The sequence below is a fragment of the Pithys albifrons genome, chromosome 15, assembly GCF_047495875.1.
Source record: "Pithys albifrons albifrons isolate INPA30051 chromosome 15, PitAlb_v1, whole genome shotgun sequence".
NCBI lineage: Eukaryota > Metazoa > Chordata > Aves > Passeriformes > Thamnophilidae > Pithys > Pithys albifrons.
The window spans coordinates 17717496-17730501 of NC_092472.1; the positions used below are offsets into that span (position 1 = coordinate 17717496).

The 13006-nt window shown below is 45.9% G+C and overlaps 1 long non-coding RNA gene across 1 annotated transcript; it reads left to right on the forward strand.

The window, feature by feature from the left end:
- The first annotated feature begins 7905 nt into the window (after positions 1 to 7905).
- LOC139679017 (uncharacterized) lies at positions 7906 to 10987 on the forward strand. The gene is made up of 3 exons (XR_011699127.1): positions 7906 to 8306; positions 10167 to 10244; positions 10540 to 10987. It is a non-coding gene; the product is annotated as an uncharacterized lncRNA (long non-coding RNA).
- Positions 10988 to 13006: the final 2019 nt, after the last annotated feature.

Sequence of the window (13006 nt, forward strand, 5' to 3'; positions counted from 1 at the left end):
CTCATCACCTACATTAGCAGTTGCTAATTGCGGGAGGACATTGATGACTTTGGGAAATGAGCTGGGGGAGTTTTTGGTTATCCTGTTTGGGGTGTGTGTGAGCTGGGGAAGTTTTTGGTTATCCTGTTTGGGGTGTGTGAACTCGAGGAGTTTTTGGTTATCCTGTTTGGGGGGTGTATGAGCTGGGGGAGTTTTTGGTTATCCTGTTTGGGGTGTGTGAACTCGAGGAGTTTTTGGTTATTCTGTTTGGGGTGTATGAGCTGGGGGAATTGCTGGTTATCCTGTTTGGGATGTGTGTGAGCTGGGGAAGTTTTTGGTTATCCTGTTTGGGGTGTGTGTGAGCTGGGGGAATTTTTGGTTATCCTGTTTGGGGTGTATGAGCTGGGGGAATTGCTGGTTATCCTGTCTGGGATGTGTGTGAGCTGGGGAAGTTTTTGGTTACTCTGTTTGGGGTGTGTGTGAGCTGGGGAAGTTTTTGGTTACTCTGTTTGGGGTGTGTGTGAGCTGGGGAAGTTTTTGGTTATCCTGTTTTGGGATGTATGAGCTGGGAGAGTTTTTGGTTATCCTGTTTGGGGTGTGCATGAGCTGGGGGAATTGCTGGTTATCCTGTTTGGGATGTGTGTGAGCTGGGGAAGTTTTTGGTTACCCTGTTTGGGGTGTGAATGAGCTGGGGGAATTGCTGGTTATCCTGTTTGGGATGTGTGTGAGCTGGGGAAGTTTTTGGTTACCCTGTTTGGGGTGTTGCTGTGGCTGCTCCACCCCCAGAGCTCTCTCCTGTGCTCAGCCCCATCAGGCCAGGGCACAGGGAGAGCAGATCTGGCTGTGGCTTCTCCTGGCTCTGCAGTTCCAAGGGCAGTGCTGGAGCTCACCCTGCCCTGCCCCAGGTGCCCTTTTGTCAGCTGTGGGTGACATCACTTTGCCCTGGCTCCCTTCCCGAGATTCCCAGTGCACATTGGCCACAAAAGGGGTGGTGTATTTATTACTCCAGTTCTGTGCCATCCCCAAACAGAACAGGGATTATCTACAATTATTCCCTTGCAAAGATAATTCAGCATTGTGTGGAGATCTCCCCTAAAAGCTTGGTTTGAGTTCAGACCTCTGTCCTTGAGAGGTCTGCAGGAATTTTAGTCTGGATACAGGGGAGGTTGGATTTTCTCCCTGCCAGACACTCCAGATCACTCTGATTTAAATGATCTCCTGCAAAGCACAGGAACAGTCACTTTTAGTCAGCCCATAAGGGTATAAATTTGGGTGCTTGCTCCTGTGCTGTGTTGTCAACCCAATTCCACTCTTAGCACTAACTGGAGGTTTTAAAAATTCAGTTCTTATCAATTTTTAATTAGGGATAATGGCACATTTCCCATATGGGTCCCTGAGCATCTCCCGAGGTTCCCTCTAAATGCAGACTGAAGTCCTGGCTCTTGGTGGCAGGAAGGAGATGTGGCACCATGGAGAGTGGAGCCCTCAATTAACATAATAAAAAGAAGGTAATTAAAATGACAGATACCTTTATACTAAGTTTAATTTAGCTTTGGTTTTAACCTAAAGCTGCTGCAAAACATCAACAGATAGTAATGTAAAAATATATGGTAAATGGACATCAGTGGGAAAAGTCCATTTCTACTGTGATTCTTTTAGTGTGAAAGTTCCTATCTATGATTTATTACTGTAAATAAACACATTTAAGAGGATATTTTAAGGTAATGAAAGGAGCTGCTCCTTTCTTTGCTCTGTTCCTGGTGCAGCTGTTTCGGTTCAGAGCCTGGAGATGCAACTGTGAGAAATAATGTGATGAATGTGTGTGACTATTGGAGGAAGGCTGAGGGAGCAGGAACAATGACTTTTAGCATGTTCTCAAATTAATGACAATCTTTAATTAAGGAAATTATGGTTCCTGTTATGAGCCTTTTACAGGGAAAGTGTCTATGAACTGAAATAAAAAGCCGTGGTAGAAAGTGGTTTTCTTCTTTCACTAACAAGGATTTCATCATAAGAATATTGTCAACCTCGTTCATGTATTTAGGCAGAAAAAAAGACTTCACTCAGTGTTGGGGTTTATCCTTCATACAATTCTAGAGGAGCTCCAGCATCATTTCCATGGATTGGAGAACAAAGGGCTTAAAAATACCCTTTCCAGTTGGAACAAGCAATTGAGACCCTTCACAAGAATTATGTAAGAACTCAGGGAAAGACTGGCCAGAAATAAAATGGTTTTGCTTGTAGATCACACTTTTCCTTTATTGCAGTGATTTGCCATACAGATATCAAACATGTTAATTCTTTATTAAGAACAAGGGTTGTTCCATAGTTTAAGGCTTCCAATTGGCATGGAACAATCTGCAGGACTGGAACAACACAGTAAAGAGACCTTGGACTGGGTGATGGGAGGGGGACTTGGTGAGTTTGGACTCTCTGAAATCTGGAAGAGCTGAAAGTGTTCAGTGCTTTGTCCTTCTCCTTTGTGCCATCTCATCTCTCTTAATCACTTCTGGTTCATCGATGGTCTGGGTACTGTTCCAAAATCCTGCTCTCTTTTGCTCATCACCTACATTATCAGTTGCTAATTGCAGGAGGACGTTGATGACTTTGGGAAATGAGGGCACCCTGTGCCTTGCAGTCAGTTTGGATGTACCAGGAGGGTTTTTTCAGTCCCTGCTTTCATGCCTTGAGAACTTTTAAAACAAACAGAACCTGTTTAATAAGGAATTAAACTGTTTGGGGGTTTATTTTGGTGGCTTATTTTATTTTTTCCCCACTTTGTTATACACCATGACCTCATCCAAGAGTATTTTGTTAACATAAAGTGGAATTACTGAACTTTCTGATTGAGGTTTTGCTTAAACAAGAGGTACCCCTGGTGATGTTTATACACATTATGTGAACTGGTTTCAAAAGACAAGGAAAATATAAATGTGGGGGGGTGTTGGAGGGGGGTGGCATCTCTAATTCAGCTGGTATAGAAAAAGTAATTTCTTAGACATGAAATTCTGGATACAATTAGCACAAGGAAAATAATGACCTAAAACCCAAATTAAAATGGTGCCCCATGTGAGGTCAGAGTTACCATCACACTCTGGTTCCAGGCTCAGGGCAGTGCAAGGTTTATCTCTAAACACAGCACTGTCATTGTACAAACCAAACAGCAGAGCTGGTTTATGAATCCCTACAGGATGGTTATTCCCAGGTACCCTGTGCCTGTTTGCCCTCAGATGCTTTTCCATATTGTCCATATCAAACCCAGCCAGCTGTGCTGCAAAGGTCAGTGCCAAGGGCTGTCTGGAGAGCCCTATGGAGCAATGGGAGGGAAAATGCTGGAAAAGTGAGGAGCCCAGGATGTGGATCCTCAGAGACATGGCACACATGGTTAACAACGTGGTAACTTGGAAGTTTTTCCAAGAGTGAGCTTCCACTAAAGATTTTATCTGTATTTTACCAAATTCTGTTATTCCCCACCTGCTGCTATGGAATTCTGCAGAGGTTTGGAATTGTGGAGGGGAGTGGTGACTCCTGTTACCAGCCAAGCTCTCACTCACACTGTTAGATATTGATTATTGTTATTCTTGGTAACATTAATAACAACAACAGCCCCCTGCAGGAGTTGTTCTGGCAGTGCTGAGCTCTAAATGGGGAGGTGAAGAGCTTCCTACCAAGGCAGGATAATTCCCTTAGTCTCAAACCTTGGATGGGGTTGAAGAGCAGAATGAGTCAGCAGGAAGAGGAGGGATCTGCTCTTCAATCCCTCTCCTCAGAGGGGGAGCCCAGGGAGGAGCTCGGCAGAGCTGCTTGGGGTCATCCCAGTTTGGAAGAAAACAGGCTTTTTCTTTGGAGCTTTGGAATGCATTTTGCCAAACCCCACAGGGATACAAGAAGAACATGGGAGACAATCTTTATATGGGAGACAATCTTGATATCTCCTTTATCCCTGAGATCAGCTCAGTTGGTTCAAACTTGGCTGTAACAATGCCAAGGTCATGGGTTCAAACCCCCTGTGTGGGCCATTGACTTAAGAGTTGGACTCGATGATCCTTGTGGGTCCCTTCCAGCTTTGAATAGTCTGTGATCCAGCTGATTTATTACCTGCTCACAGTGTCCTGTTCCTCAAGCAGTGGGCACTTCCTCAGAGTTCCTTACAGAGCTCAGGGGTTTTAGGGATGGTACTTCCTGAAGTTCAGCATCCTAAAAATGCAAGGAAAAGGTTTCCCTGACTGGAGATTCTATTTGCCATTAGAAAGCCCATTTTCTATTAGAAACACCAGTCTGAGCCCTGACTCATATGGGGAGTTCAGAGGGTTTGATTGGGGTGTCCACCCAGGAAGAACGTGACACATCAAAGATTGTTAAACAGACAAGCTGGGACTTTCAGAAATGCCAAGGAAATCCAGAAGTGTAAGTGCCATCCACAGTTTTCTGAGCATTTCAGTTAATTTAAATTCACTGATGTTATAATTACTATATTCACTGAGATGCAGTTGCAGAAACTAATGGTTTAAAAAAAATGTTCTCTTCAGACTTAGAATCTTGTTTCCTCTGATGTCAGTGGGAATGGGAATGGATTTAAGTTTTGCCATTTCCATTAAGCAAAGTCAAAAATCCAATAGGCAATTTCCTGCCATAAAAAGATCTGAGATAACAGATGGAGGAAGAATAATCCAATTGAGATGCATTTTCTTTTTTACTAGCTTGCTCTATTTCATTTTTAAGAGCATACCTAAAATGTCTTCTTCCACAGGGAGAGCTTGTTCATTAAGTCTTGAAATAAATAGCAAGCAGAAAGCTCTTTTACAGATCCAGAATGCTGGTGGTAACACCAACCGTTTCTGATAACTGATTAACACCATGAAAACTCAACCCAAAAATGATGAAGCACTGCTGAGGACAGACCATGAAAGCTTCAGCAGCTTCAGCAGACTCCTCTGACTCATCCTTTGCCTTGCAACAGAAAATGCAGTGGCTCAGAGGAATGAAGGGTCTCATTCATTTGTGGGGAGGGGGAAAGGAAAGAGCAGCGGCGGAGCTTTCCTCCCACGGCTGAATTCCAGCATGGAGTGGGGTCACTCCTTCCCTCTCTGCTCCTGCTTTGTCCTTCCAGAGCTCTGGGAGTTGTTGGGGGATGTGTTGAAACCTCCAGAGTCACTGAATTTGTTGTTGATGGGTCGCCTTTGTGTTACAGATACAGTTTCAGAAGGTGCTGAGTTGTAACAAGTAAGTGAAACACTTCAAATGAGATGGAGCTTCCAAGTGGATGGGCAAAGAAAGGGAAAGCAGTTCATCCGTCAGGCTCCCTGGATTCCTCAAAGCCTTTGTAACTCTTCAAAATCCTTCCACAAACATTTTGAGAGCTTCTAGAAGGGATTTATTTTGTTTTGTCTTCATATGTTTATCTGAGTTTATTTTAGGTGTTATTTTGTCTTCATATGTTTATTTGAGTTTCTTTTAGGGTTTGTTTTGTCTTCATATGTTTATTTGGGTTTCTTTTTGGCCTTCCACACAAGATAAATCCCACAGAGACAGCATGAAGGGAAATTAGGAAGTGCCCCACTTTGGAAGTGGCCACCACCATCCAGAAGTGGGAGCCAAATGGAACTGGAGGGATGGAGAATGTCCTTTCAGAACAGGAAGTTGGTTTCTCCCTCTGCATTTAGAGGGGCATCAGTCCCTCCACTTCAGACATCTGATTTATTTGTTTAGGTTGCAAGTGTCTGTTTTTCATCCAAACAGCCAAGGGAGAGAAGCAGAGATCCTCAGCAAATGCTTCCTATGCCTGCAGTTAGGCAATAATTATTAAATCAGATGCTCCAAACTGTTTATGCAAGACTATCTCATTCATAGCCCCTGTCTAACAAATTAGAGGAGTATTTTGGGACACCCTCAGCCTGCAGAGTGCTCCTGGAGGGAATATTTTCTCCAGTATAATTTAGGTAAAACTCTGGGGCCCTTACCTACCCTAGAACTGGGAGCTAAAATAATAACTCACCTTCCACCCACCCCCTGTACCAATTCAGGAGGATGAGCCAAAAACCATGAACTAGGTTACACCAAGCAGAACAAGGCCCAGACATCCCAGGTGTGACTGAAGGAGGTGCAATGACAAAAAAATTGTGGGATAATTTAAGCAGAGAGCAGACACTGAATAGCACCAGATGAGAAGATTCTCAGTAACCTGATGATAGTTATGGATGAGCTAATGATTATGAACAGGTATCAGTTCATAACTATGATATGGTGAACTGCTCCTGTGGCCAAACTGTCCTTGGTTTGAGGGTTGTGCAGCAAAGGAGGGATGGTCAGAGGAGCCCAGGGATGTCCCAAAGGGTCCCTAAATTTCCCTAAAGTTCTCTAAGGTCTTTCACAAGACATTAACTGTGTGTTCTCCTACACATGAGTACACCCAGAGGCACTGGGCAAGTCTTTGGTGTGCTGAGCCTGCTCCTCCAAAGGAATAATGTGTCATGGAAAAGCAGTGGCTCCAGCCCTTTGCAGAGCGAGGAGAAAGCACAGGGTGAACAGGGAAGGGAAACCCTTTTGTTGTCCCCCCAGACAGAGGGGGATAAAGCAAACCCTGCAGGTGAGACAGCAGACACCATGTAATGCATAGAGGAGAAGCAGAGGGTGGTGGCAGCTCAGGAAATGGGATCTCTGTTTGTCACCTCCACACAGCGCTTTGGGTAACAAAGAAAAGTGGTGACCCTTTCCTTAATGTCACACCGAGGACAGTCAGTGTGACACAGCACAGTCGGTGTGACACAGCACAGAGGACAGTCAGTGTGACACAGCACAGAGGACAGTCAGTGTGACACAGCACCAGGGACAGTCAGTCTGACACAGCACAGAGGACAGTCGGTGTGACACAGCAGTGGGAACAGTCGGTGTGACACAGCACTGGGGTCAGTTGGTGTGACACAGCCCCAGGGACAGTCAGTGTGTGACAGCACAGCCAGTGTGACACAGCACAGAGGACAGTCAGTGTGACACAGCAGTGGGGACAGTCGGTGTGACATAGCAGTGGGGACAGTTGGTGTGACACAGCACAGTCGGTGTGACACAGCAGGGGGACAGTCAGTGTGTGACAGCACAGCCAGTGTGACACAGAACAGAGGACAGTCGGTGTGACACAGCAGTGGGGACAGTCGGTCTGACACAGCACAGTCGGTGTGACACAGCCCCAGGGACAGTCAGTGTGTGACAGCACAGTTGGTGTGACACAGCAGTGGGGACAGTCGGTGTGCCACAGCAGTGGGGACAGTTGGTGTGACACAGCACAGTCGGTGTGACACAGCAGTGGGACAGTCAGTGTGTGACAGCACAGCCAGTGTGACACAGCACAGTTGGTGTGACACAGCCCCAGGGACAGTCGGTGTGACACAGCAGTGGGGACAGTCAGTCTGGCACAGCACAGTCGGTGTGACACAGCCCCAGGGACAGTCGGTGTGACACAGCACCGGGGACAGTCGGTGTGTGACAGCACAGCCAGTGTGACACAGCAGTGGGGACAGGCGGTGTGACACAGCACAGCCGGTGTGACAGCACCGAGCACAGCCAGTGTGACACAGCCCCAGGGACAGCCGGTGTGACACAGCACAGCCGGTGTGACAGCACCGAGCACAGCCAGTGTGACACAGCCCCAGGGACAGCCGGTGTGACACAGCACAGCCGGTGTGACAGCACCGAGCACAGCCAGTGTGACACAGCCCCAGGGACAGCCGGTGTGACACAGCACAGCCGGTGTGACAGCACCGAGCACAGCCAGTGTGACACAGCCCCAGGGACAGCCGGTGTGACACAGCACAGCCGGTGTGACAGCACCGAGCGCTGCCTGCACCATTCCTGCCCAGCAGGTGTGGCTGTGGAGCCTTTGGAAAGCCAGGAATTCCTTCCAGGAGCGCAGAGCCTGCGGGATGTCACCACCCTGCCCACTTCTCCCAGGGATATCCCCCTGTTTGCTCCACCTGGGAAATCCCAGGGAACTGTAACCCGGAGTGTGGACTCGTGTCTCGGGCACAGACACAGCGTGGGGATTTTTTGAGGCAAAGGAAAAGTCTCAGTTGTGTCCTTTGCTGACAAACTCCATTTTTAATGTACACAACTGCTGTTATCCTTGGAACTACTCATGAGGGATTTGGCTCTCTGAGTTATTAAATAACAGATTCAGCTTTAAGAGAAAATATTGTTTAATGTAACTTGAAAGATCATTTCACTCTTTGCTGTCAGATTCTCACCAGAGCCGAAAGTCAAGTTCTTACAAGAAACAAAATTAAATTCTCCTTCAAAGCACGAAGGGAACAAGAAAGATGTAGAACTACTAAAAGGTGAGAAATGCTGTTTTTAACTCCTGTCAGGGTGGTGAAGGGTTTGGGAAGGTGAGAACTGCTCTCCTTCAAACCTTTATTGTTGCATAAATTCTTGTAATTGGAACCCACTGGTGATTTTAAACACCAACATCAGGAACTGCTTTACTTGAGAAAGGATCACCCAGGCTGGGATCTGAGACACCCTTTGGGGGCTGTGCATTGTTACAGAATATTTCTCTATTGCTGGACTGAGTGTACCAGCCGATGTTTTGTCATAGTTTCCAAAAACAAAAGAACATAAATGAAGATTGTACAAAATCGGTTGTGATTGTGGAGTCAGCAATTGCTGAGCTGACTTAACTTGGAATAACAGCCAGGGAAAAAAACAGCAGAACTTGGCTCGTAGAAATTTCCTGAACTGGAACAGTCAACATCAGGATTATTTTTAGGTTTTAATGTTTTATCATTTAAAGGGAAAACAGTTGCCAGATGAAAAACATCATGTATAGATTGAACCAAAGGTTATTTTCTTACATGCTAAACTTTAAACGACAGTTTTTACATTGACATCACAGTTCCTATTTATTGTCACATATTTAGAATTTTTCATTATCTTTCCTCTGTGCGTTTTCCAGGTGGCCACTGACCCTGCTAAGGAAAAAAGGCATAAACACCCTGGTAATAAAACACAGTAAAAGTTTATGAAAAGCCTGGAATGTTAGAAAAATAAACAATGTTAAAAAATAAAGGGCTCTATTGTTTAAAACAAATACTTCTTATATTTGGTTAGTAGCAGAATAACTACTTAAATTCAGCAACTACAACATAAAATCTTGAAATACGAACAGTTTTGTGTAACGTCTCCTGGCAACTCAAAGTCACACCATCAAAATTAGGGTAATTTGGGCACATCCTGATTTATTCCTCGTTATCCTCGCACTGGTGATTACACTTAAGCCCTGGGATAGAGGTGCCCTTTCCTTTCTGCCCTCTGGCCTGTGCTTTGCCGCCAGCTGTTGCTGTTTGTAACGAGCACGTCCTGCCCATGGCTCGGATTTACCCCCCCAGGCTGGTGCAGCCCCGTGCCCTGTGCCCAGATACTGCAGAATTAGAGGGCATTACACCCAGATTTAGATGCTAGGCTATTTTTAAACCCTCTGCCTCTCTTAAAGCGTTTTCCCATATAATCCTATCTAAAAATTTATTTTGAGGGCTCGGGGTAAGTAGGGAACTGGGGGCTTAAAGTCACCAAATCCAGAAAAAGCTTTACGTGGGCTCAGGGTTAGAGCTCAGATAAGCAGATCTCATTCTCTGCATCCCAGCTCAGGAGGAGCAAGAGCATTCCTTGAACATCCCAGAAAGAAAAACGGTATCTGTGAGGCTCAAAAGAAAAAAAAAAAGGTGTGAAAGGGAGGCAGAACTAACAAGCCCTATGGGGAGAGGCTGAGGGAGCTGGGGGTGTTTAGCCTGGAGAAGAGGAGGCTCAGAGGTGACCTCAGCACTGTCTGGAACTCCCTGAAGGGAAGTTCTGGCCAGGTGGGGGTTGGTCTCTTCTCCCAGGCACTCAGCAATAGGACAAGGGGGCACGATGGGCTCCAGCTCTGCCAGGGGAAATTGAAGTTGGAGATCAGGAAGAAATTCTTTGCAGAGAGAGTGCTCAGGGATTGGAATGGGCTGCCCAGAGAGGGGGTGGATTCCCCATTCCTGGAGGTTTTTCAGCTGAGCTTGGCCGTGGCACTGAGTGCCATGATCTGGTAAAGGGACTGGAGTTGGACCAAGGGTTGGACTTGATGATCTCAGAGGTCTTTTCCAACCCAATCGATTCTATGATTCTATGAAATCTCCCAAGAGTAAATAATGAACTGTTTTCCATTTTAGATGGCCAGCTGGAGCTGACACTGTCCTGTCTGTCTGCATCGTGTTCCTTCCTTGTGCTGCTGCCTGAGATGGTTTGGGGTAAATAATCTCGTTGCTGATCCCATCAGATTCCTGCCCTGTGAGGTGGGATTGACTTTGCAAAGCCCACTGAGAGCTACTGATGGAAAATGCTACTCCAGAGTTGGTAATAACTTGTGACATTTTCCCTATAAAAGACCAGCATTTACATTATTTTGGAAATGTGCTCAGTGTGCTCAGATAAAGGCAATTAGGAGGTTTAAAAGGGTGGTCAGAGGAGACCAGATAATGAATTAATCTGTGCTGCTCAATGCTCTGGCCCTGGGAAATGATAATTCTTTGCCTACACCTCCAGGCCGTGTGTGGAGTCAGCAAATGCAACACCATGGGAGGAGGAAATCCCAACACAAGCAGGAACCTCCTTGCTGGAAGAAAACTGGGAGGAAAATGTTGCTTCTGTGAGGAAGATGGAAAGGACTATCCCATACAGAAACATCACTGACTTAAGAGTTGGACTTGATGATCCTTGTGGGTCCCTTCCAACTCAGAATAGTCTGGGATTCTGTGATTTTGTGATTCTGAAACTTGGTGATTCCATGAGGGCACCTCCAGGTCACAAGTCACACACCATGGGCTGTGCAAGAGCCTTCCCAGCCACACCAACCAGGCAGCTCTGCCAGTTCTGCTCTTTGCCACCAGGTTCTACCTAGTTGGTTTCAATAATTTTCTGCAGAGGAACTAATGTTAAAATTGTTCAGGTTTTTTTTTTTTGGCATATTAGAATAAATGTTTAAGAAACACGTCACAGTTGTTTGGCTGCAGGATTGGATTTTCCAAGTGAAAAGCCTGATTTTCAGGGGGTATATCAGACAGGGTACCTTATTTACACTTTGAAGGGCTTCATCTCCTTTCTAGTTGGTTACTGATGGCAAAAGTTGTACTTCTCACACCTCTGGTGAGCAGCATTGTTTGGATCAGATGCAGGAAATGTTGCTCCAGCTGTTGGAAAGAAAATTGTCATTTTCCTGGTGTAAGTATTTTGGACTCTGGTTAATTCTGTCCTTTGTTCTGTTGCATAGGGAGCTCACACAGGCTGTGATGAGATAAAATTACATCAGACAGACAAACATCCTCTGAAAATTCAGCACTGGAATCTTCCCTGGAGTCCCCTGAATGCAGCTGCTCATGACCTCATGGGGGGTGTTCTGTGCAGAAAAGTTGTGATGCCAAAGGAGGGGCTGCTCAGGGAAACCAGAGGCTTTACAGAGGGGTGTGAATGTTCCCAAATCACAAGTCTCTGCCTTTCAAAGGGAAGGAAGAAGGAAGAATAAGGGAAGTTCTGGCCAGGTGGGGGTTGGTCTCTTCTCCCAGGCACTCAGCAATAGGACAAGGGGGCACGATGGGCTCAAGCTCTGCCAGGGGAAATTGAAGTTGGAGAGCAGAAAAACATTCTTTCCAGAGAGAGTGCTCAGGCATTGGAATGGGCTGCCCAGAGAGGGGGTGGAATCCCCATCCCTGGAGGTTTTTAACCTGAGCTTGGCCGTGGCACTGAGTGCCATGATCTGGTAAAGGGACTGGAGTTGGACCAAGGGTTGGACACCATGATCTCTGAGGTCTTTTCCAACCCAATCCATTCTATGATTCTTAGCTAATTATTTAGAGTAGAAAAGTGAGAAACAGGCAGTGCAGAAGCTGTTCCTCAGCTGAGAGCTACAGAGGAAGTGTGGGGAAGAGAAAGGAAAACAGGGAAAGGGAGTGACACATCTCATGCAGGGGTAGGTGGAACCTGAGCAGCACATCAGGCTCCCTGGCAAAACCTGCTGCCATGAGAGCCACGTCCTGCTCTGCTCTGAGGGGGGTGGGAGGGGTCCTGCTCTGAAACCATCAGCCATCCTGGTTTTCATTCCCTTACACCACATAGAGAACCTTCAGCTTGTTCAGGAGCTGAATGCTGGAAATTTGAAAACCTGAGGTCTCAGAGACAGCTAAATATGTGCAGTTAATAAATGAATTGTTCTCTCTGGAAGCAAACACAGATGACTGAAGATGGAAACAATTTGGTTGATATCACTGGAGCTGAACACACTTAAGGCAGAATGAAACATAAATGCTCACATAATCCCCTGTGACCTCCCAGTTATTCCCACACAGTGTGACAGTGATTCCACAGCTCACACTGAGGGGAAGTGTCACTGAAACTTTCTGTGCTGTGTGTGCTGCCCCTCAACTTTCTTGCTGAGTGTTCACCAAGGCTCGTTAATCTGCAGTGTATTTTCACTGCAGGGAGGGTCACAGCAGAGACCTCGGGCCCATTGTGAGTCTTTGTGCTGTCTCCAGTACTATTTTCCCCGATGATTTCATCTCTGTCCCAGTGCCTGGTTATCAGAGGAGTAGCCTTTGTATGCAGGAGACAATGTATTGATTGCAAACCATGGTGGAGCTGTGTGGGAGATCAGGATCATGTGCCTGCAGCTGGAGCTTGCTGAGTAAAGAATCTCTGGTACAAGCCATTTGCTGTAGCTTTCCACAGATAAACATATTTCAGTAATAAAACAGAAGATTCCCAAAGTGTGGCTTTGACAAGTCTCACTCAAATATTTACAGGTAAGTAAAAATATTTTCTGAGATTCAGGGAAACCCAGCAGGGTCCACTGTTGCTTATAAAAATCATTCAGCTGTTTTTGGATTTTCTTTTTCTATCTTACCTGCAGTAGTTAAAAACTCTGTCTCAACAGAAGCAAGACAGTTTGCTCTCTGACCTTCTGAAATTGGTTGTCATCTCAAGAGCAGCATTTTAATTCCTGGCATTGGCAAAACACTCA